This window comes from Olea europaea, unplaced genomic scaffold (genome assembly GCF_002742605.1).
Source record: "Olea europaea var. sylvestris unplaced genomic scaffold, O_europaea_v1 scaffold1469, whole genome shotgun sequence".
Lineage (NCBI taxonomy): Eukaryota > Viridiplantae > Streptophyta > Magnoliopsida > Lamiales > Oleaceae > Olea > Olea europaea.
The window spans coordinates 249494-256979 of record NW_019232246.1 but is presented as its reverse complement, the minus strand read 5'-3'; positions in this window follow the sequence as shown (position 1 = coordinate 256979).

Genomic DNA, 7486 nt, shown 5'->3' with positions numbered 1-7486 from the left:
AACAAAAAATAAATATCTATCATTATGACTTCATCGATTCAAGTATATATTAAAATAATATGAAAATAGTTATAATATTTAAATTATCAAAGTAACCACAATATATTATCAATAAGAGACAGATCATAACAGATAATGGTTGTACTGTCACTTTACATGGAGGATAACGACTGTAGTGTCGTTCTACACTACAGATAACGACTGGACTGTCGTTTCCAATCGTTATCGTCCAATAGTTGCGGACGATACAAATATACACCAAAAATATCATTTTATACTATATTAAACAATAAAAGTACCAATGTAAATGAGATTTCTAAAAATACCTTTCTTTTTTCTTTAAATATAGTGGAAATCTCAATGTAGATAATATAGATAATAAAATTCTTGTTCAAATGCTCACAATGTTGGAGAAGATAGAAGAAAAATACAATGAATATCAAGATTTTAGGGAAGAAATCACAGGGAAAACATGTTAATGCATTTTGTAGATGAATTGAGGGATTTAATTGGATTGAAAGGGATATTTGGGTATTTTTCATGATGAGGGTATTTTAGATATTTGACATTATTTGTTTATTGTATTTTATAAATGAAGGCCATTTGACCAAGAAACATTGAAGAAAGGTTATTTTATCAAAATCATTGCTTGACTAGGCTTTTTTATCAAATCCCCCTTTTTTTTTTTTTTTTGAATTTGACCAAAAAACCTAGCCAATCTTCAAAACGGCATTTTTTGAGTAAAAGATAAAAATATTTTTAAGTAGTTTATCACTACTATATAAAAAGAGCAATATCTTACGTGTTTGATACAGTGACTTTGTTGCTTTTTCTCAATTTATGCGGCATGGAAAATTATGTCATAGAACCCTCTTTACTCTTTCTCCATTTTTACACGCTACAGTCATGCCTCTTTATTTCTCCACACTAATTCAAGAGCAAAAGTGTGAATTTCATAAATATATGATTGAAAATATGTTTAAAGAAAAATAAATTTTTTAGGCCACACATTATTTTTTGTCGCAATTTATCTTTCTCTTTGGTCACATTGGTCACAGATATATCAATTTAATGATCACAATCGATGTGACCATCACCAAACAACCACTGCCTCCAACATCACCAACACCACCATCGTCGTCGGAACCACCGCCACACATTGCCACACCACCGCTAGATCTGCCACCACCACACCATCGCCACACGCTGCCACACCATGAAAATACCACAACTAGATCGCCACCATATCCATGATCGCCAGATCTGCCACACACTATCGCCACGCCACACACACCCTACCCCTTCGCCACATACTGCCACACCACACACCCCTTACACCATCGCCACATACCGCTACACAAATTCTACCATCGCCAGATCCGCCACCCCACACCACCGCCATACACTGCCACACCACACACACACCCCTACAGCAACACCGCCACGCCGCCACACACACCCTACCCCACCACCACATACTGCCACACCACACACCCCCTACACCATCGCCATATACCGCTACACCACCGCCAAACCACCACACCAAATCTACCATCGCCAGATCCGCCACCCCCACACCACCGTAATACACTGTCACAACACACACACCCCCCCAAAGCAACACCGCCACGCCATGGGAAAATTTGGATAAGATAATCAATTCTCTTTTCATTTCATGCCATAGGAATCAATGATGAAAGTCACCGCTCTCATTTCTACTCTCCTCTTCTTCTTCAGATTAATCACTTCAATTTTGCCCAACGACCGAAACTTCAACATTATCCAGGACCAATTGGAGAAGCTCCTATATGACGTCAAGTGGAACAATGGCATTGCCACACCATGAAAACATCACCGCCAGACCGCCACACCACATCCACCACCACCACGCAACCACCACAACACATGCACATGCATTTTTCTTCAGGGGAGAGAGAGAGAGAGAGAGAGAGAGAGAGAGAGAGAGAGAGAGAGAGAGAGAATATTGGGAATTAATTAGGATTTGTGAGTGTAATAGAATATATATATTTATTAAAAATATTTATTTTAATAAAATATTAATTAAAATAAAAATTTGATTTTTGAAAGATTAAACTACCCTCCTTATTTTATAATTGTGAATTTTAAAGTAGGGAATTGTGTAATTTCCTCAACTGGTTTCGAACTATTTACCCCACTTATCCCAGTATCATTCACACTATTTTGACTAATCTTAATCCTAATTCTGATAAAATAAAATATGCACTGTTTTCTATGGAGTCGTGCTCAGTTACTGTTTGCCTTTTTTTTTTTTTGAATGTTTTAAATGTTATACTAATTTATTTTGATTCAAAAAAGAATTGCAGGCAAAAAAAAATGTTATCATAAATTTTTTTAGTTAGAATCAAACAAAAAATTATTTATGAAGAAAAGTATATTTTAAAACAATTTTCAAAAAATATAATAAAAACAAAACAAATTAAACAAAAGAAAGTTATGAAAAATTAAAAGAAGAATGTATAAATATTAATACTTGTTGTGGCATTGTTTTCTATGGAGTCGTGCCCGATTACTGTTTTCCATTTTTTTTAATGTTATACTATATTTTGACTTAAAAAAGGCAAAAAAAAAAGTTATTATAAAGTTTTTTAATTAAAATTGAACAAAAAATTATTTTATGAAGAAAAAGATATATTTAGAGAGTTTTCATAAAAAAAATATAATAAAAAAATTAAACAGTTGAAAGTTACGAAAATTAAATGAAGAATATATGAATATTATTTAATTAATTAAAATTGAAAATATTAAGTTTTTCATGAAAAGAAAAGAATTAAATAGAATTTTAAATCAAAAAAATGAAAACAATTTTTTTTTAAAAAAAAAGACAAAAAAACAATGTGGTTAAAAAATAAGGAAATATTTTAGATTTGCATGTAATATTATTTTAATGAAAAATGTGTGATTGAAATGATGTCAAATTACTGTTAAAGAATGTATTTTTTTAAAAATAATGTGGCTCAAACAAGCCCTATATATAACCTACTACTCATATTTATTGGGCCACAACTCAATTAATTTGCTATTAAAATGGTCGTATCTTTATTTGATTGATATACACTGAAACCCTAAATCATTTGTGAACACCTCTCCTCTCATTAGCAGACAAACTACAAAACCGTGTCATTCTTTAAACATAAATCCTAACCACAAGAAATTTTCAAACAACTTATTGAGTAGTCAGGTAAAGTAGCTTGCGAGCTTTGTCATAGCAAGTTCTGTGAGTTAAGGTGTTATTTTGTTTTGGTGTTGGAATCCATTTTTTTTTTTTTTTTCTTTTCGAGTTCATTTGTAGAGTTCATTGACTTCCTGTGTACGTTGTTGAAGATTTGAATTTCTTTCATGGTATTGTTTAGTTCAACAACACAATATTCAGGCTTTTGAGACTAATAAATCTGCTCCACCCGACTTTAAAGTGTTGTTGAGCTGAAATTTGAACAATCGGGAAGAGTATCTTGGGTTGATATATATATATTTTAATTTTGATTGTTGGGCTGTAGAATTGAATATTGTTGGTAGAAGTTGTTTTTGATCTTGAATTGTATGTTGTGGTTTTAAATGTAAACTATAAATCTGATTTCTATGTATTGTACTGATAATTAAATTAGAAACTTTATTCCTTTTGCCTGGGATATATAGAAAAAGAAACAGGAAGATGGGAAATGCTCTTCTGCCAGAAAGATTGTGCCCTGTACACATTTTACGTAATGGTAGGGTGACATGTCATGAGTTTTTAAGGCTTTAAAAAGAATTACATTGACATGCAATAGAAGTGCACGGCAATAGATTCAAGATGTTGGACTTGAAAGTGTGAAACTAAGCTGTCTTTTGAATGTAATTTAACCCTTCCAATACTAGCATGTGACACATCAACAAATTCAATTTTTGTCTCACAATATTGTTCCCCATTTTAATTAGAAAATTATTTAATTCCTGTATATTTTTTTTCATACTTACTATTTCTTGGCCCCTATAAAGTTTTTATGAATCTTTTCATTATATCACTAGTTAATAAATGTATGTAAAGAATGATATACGTTGTGCCATCACTATTTCTTATTTTTTCTAATGTTAATTTACTTTATGTTTGTAGTTCTATTTATTGTCTTCATTTAACGTCGAAATGAATTATTTTGGTTCGAGAAGAGAATGGTACATTTCTTAGCATGTGACAGCATTGGCATTTGCACCATGTTTTATGATTGTTTTTAAGTATTCGAGGACCCTAATGAATTCCCCCCCCCCCCCCCCCCCCCCCCCCCCCCNTTATGAATCTTTTCATTATATATTTCACAAGTTAATAAATGTATGTAACGAATGATATACGTTGTGCCGTCATCTTTTCTTCTTATTTTCTTCTAATTTTAATTTACTTCATGTTTGATATGTTTGTAGTTCTATTTATTGTCCTCATTTAACGTCGAAATGAATTATTTTGGTTCGAGAAGAGAATTGTACATTTCTTAGCGTGTGAAAGCATTGGCATTTGCACCATTTTTTATGATTGTTTTTAAGTATTAGAGGACCCTAAGGAACCTTTTTCTTTTTCCCCTGGAAATCTTAACAAACATTTGTCCTCTAATAAAAAAGTAAGATGAACAAGATAACATTTGGGATATGGTTCACACTAACTTCTACATTTTCATGATGTAGGGGAATTGTGTAATCTTTTGATAAAAGTACTTCCTTTTGCATCATTCAGATACAATTTCCCTTCAAATAATATCCATTCGAGACATATTTTTGTTATTCTTCTGTAATTATTTATGACATACCTTCGTATGTTTTCCCTTTAAAATTTTCAGCTACTTTCTTGCTTATTCTGTGTATTTCCTCTGACTTTAATAGGTTTATATTAGGAGTGGGCGCGGTCCAGTTCGGTCCGGTTCTAAAAAGAATCGAACCGAACCGAATACCAATAAGAATTTTAAAAATGGAACCATTGGTTCCATTGTTAGCTATGGAACCGAACCGGAACCGAACCAATCTGTTCCAGTTCGGTCCGGTCCGGTTCTTTACATAAAGATGTCAAAATAAAATGTTTACTAATAAGAAATCTAAAGAAACTACCAATGTGATACTTTTAAAAAAATATAGAAGAACCGAACATATTATACAAAGATTAAAAGAAAACTAAGTATATAAATTTTAAAACAATTTGCAAATAATATAAGTTACTATTATCAAACAAATATTAACTTATATAAACCGTCTAGTACTTCAATGATTAAACAAACTTTCATCAAAACGAAAACAAAATAAAAGTGTTTGGAGGGTAAGTCATATATTTTACTGGAAAAAATGCCAACTGAAGGGTCCCTTTTTAACATTTTCTTGAGCCTTCAGGTAATCATAATTCAGTATTTTTCTCAATTATTTAATTAAAAAGTGACATATGAACTATATACATAAACATTCGTTTCATTTCCATATGTCACTGCCTTTTGCTTATGTTGTTATACTACAATTTTTTTTTTTTAATTTTGTTTTACTTTGATGGAAGTTTCTTTTCACTTTAAGAGTAAGTCATATATATTACCAATTTGGTTTCGGGACAAATTGGAGAGTAAGTCTTATATTTTACCAAAAAAGAAAAAAACGCCCACTAAAAAAATTCTATGAGAACCGTTCGGTTCCCCGCGGTTCCCATACTAGAACAAAAAATTGGACCGGAACCGATCGGTTCTTAATAATTTGTCCCGAAACCAAATTATTTTTTAGAAGAACCGGAATCGAACCGGCCGGTTCTAAATGGTTCCGGTCCGGTTCCGGGAAAAAATGCCCACTCCTAATTTATATTCATAATTACATTTTTATTAATTAAATTATGACTTTCAAAATTGAATATATATATAATTTATGTATGACTTTTTCAAACAGTACCAAATGTAGACTAATTTTGTTAGTTTTTCGTAGTGAAAAATACGTATATTTTTATTTGATTACTTTCAATTACTTTGTCGATTCTTTTGTACATTTTTAAATGTGAACTTACAAGTTTATAAAGTTCATGATTATTGATGAATTGTTTACATTATGTCTTTAGAAATAAGCTCTCGTTTGACCGTCGCTATTTTTTGTTAAATTATAATTCATTTTTTTCTTATCAACTACACATACTTTTTTAAAAATATTCTCCAAAAAAGTATTATTCCTCTTATGGAAATGTGGAATAATGGGGCCAAACGGGCGCTAAATTGCATTTGTGCAATCTGTAATTGTTATATTTTTTTTCATTTTTTTTGGTTCAATAATTGGGAAATAAAGCACTAAAATCACATATTTCCTCGGTCTAACATCCTTTATTTCAAAATCTTTTTCTATATACTTATTTTCAATTATACATTTATACAATAACAATATTTTGCATGTAAATCCAAAAATTGTCTTTACTTTTTAATCACACTATTCAAAATGTTGTTCCTGATTGCACTCTATTTTGGTAGGAAAATGTATTTTTTAATACATTTTTCTGAGAACGTGTGGTTAAAATAGAAGAAAAAATTTCTATTTATGAGTAAAATTAGATTATAAGAGGATATGTAGCTAAAAATAAGTTTTGAAAAAAATAAGTTTTTTTTTTGAAAAAATATGGGGGCCCAAACATGGGTTTTGTTTTTGACAATTAAAGGCTATCAAATAGGGTTATAAAGTTCTCTCTTAATTCCAATTTAGTCTGTTCAAATTCTATACTTTTGTGACAAATTTTGAGGTAAAAAATTTACGTTTATTATTATTTTGCATTGGGATGTATAATTTTATGACTAAACTCTGCCTTGTGTATGTAATTATGTTACAAAAATCGTACCTACCTTTATTCGCCAACAGCAAAATTGAAGACAGGCAGATAGGATGAATTGTATTCAAACTCCACAAATTGATCGTCGCAAAAGATAAATAATTCTAGGTTATTTGGAAATAATAATATAGCTGCTTCCTATGTTGATAAATTTGGAATACATTTTGATTTTGAGGCTTCTACTTCAAATCAAGAGCCGAATAATCTTGTTTATTCTAAATTCAGAGGAAAATTTGACCTATCGAACATACCAACTGATGCTTATGTACTACCAACATGATATATTGTAAAATATTATGGAGCACAAAATTTTATAGAGAAACTAAAGGATTTTGTTGTTCTGATGAAAAAGTCAAACTCTCTATGCCTGATTCACCGACTAAATTGTATGATTTATTTAGTTTTAAAGAACCTACATGTATGGAATTTTAAAAAAAATTAGCTTGGATATAATAATCATTTTGCGTTCACTTTATTTGGTGTGAAGTATGATAAGGAACTTTTTACATCAGATAAAAGTATTTACACATTTAAAGTTCAAGGACAAGTATATCATTATGTAAATCAACTTATACTAGAAAACAATACCCCTTCTTATATGCTGTTATTTTTTATGATATGGATAATAAATTTGAAAATTGTATGAAAATT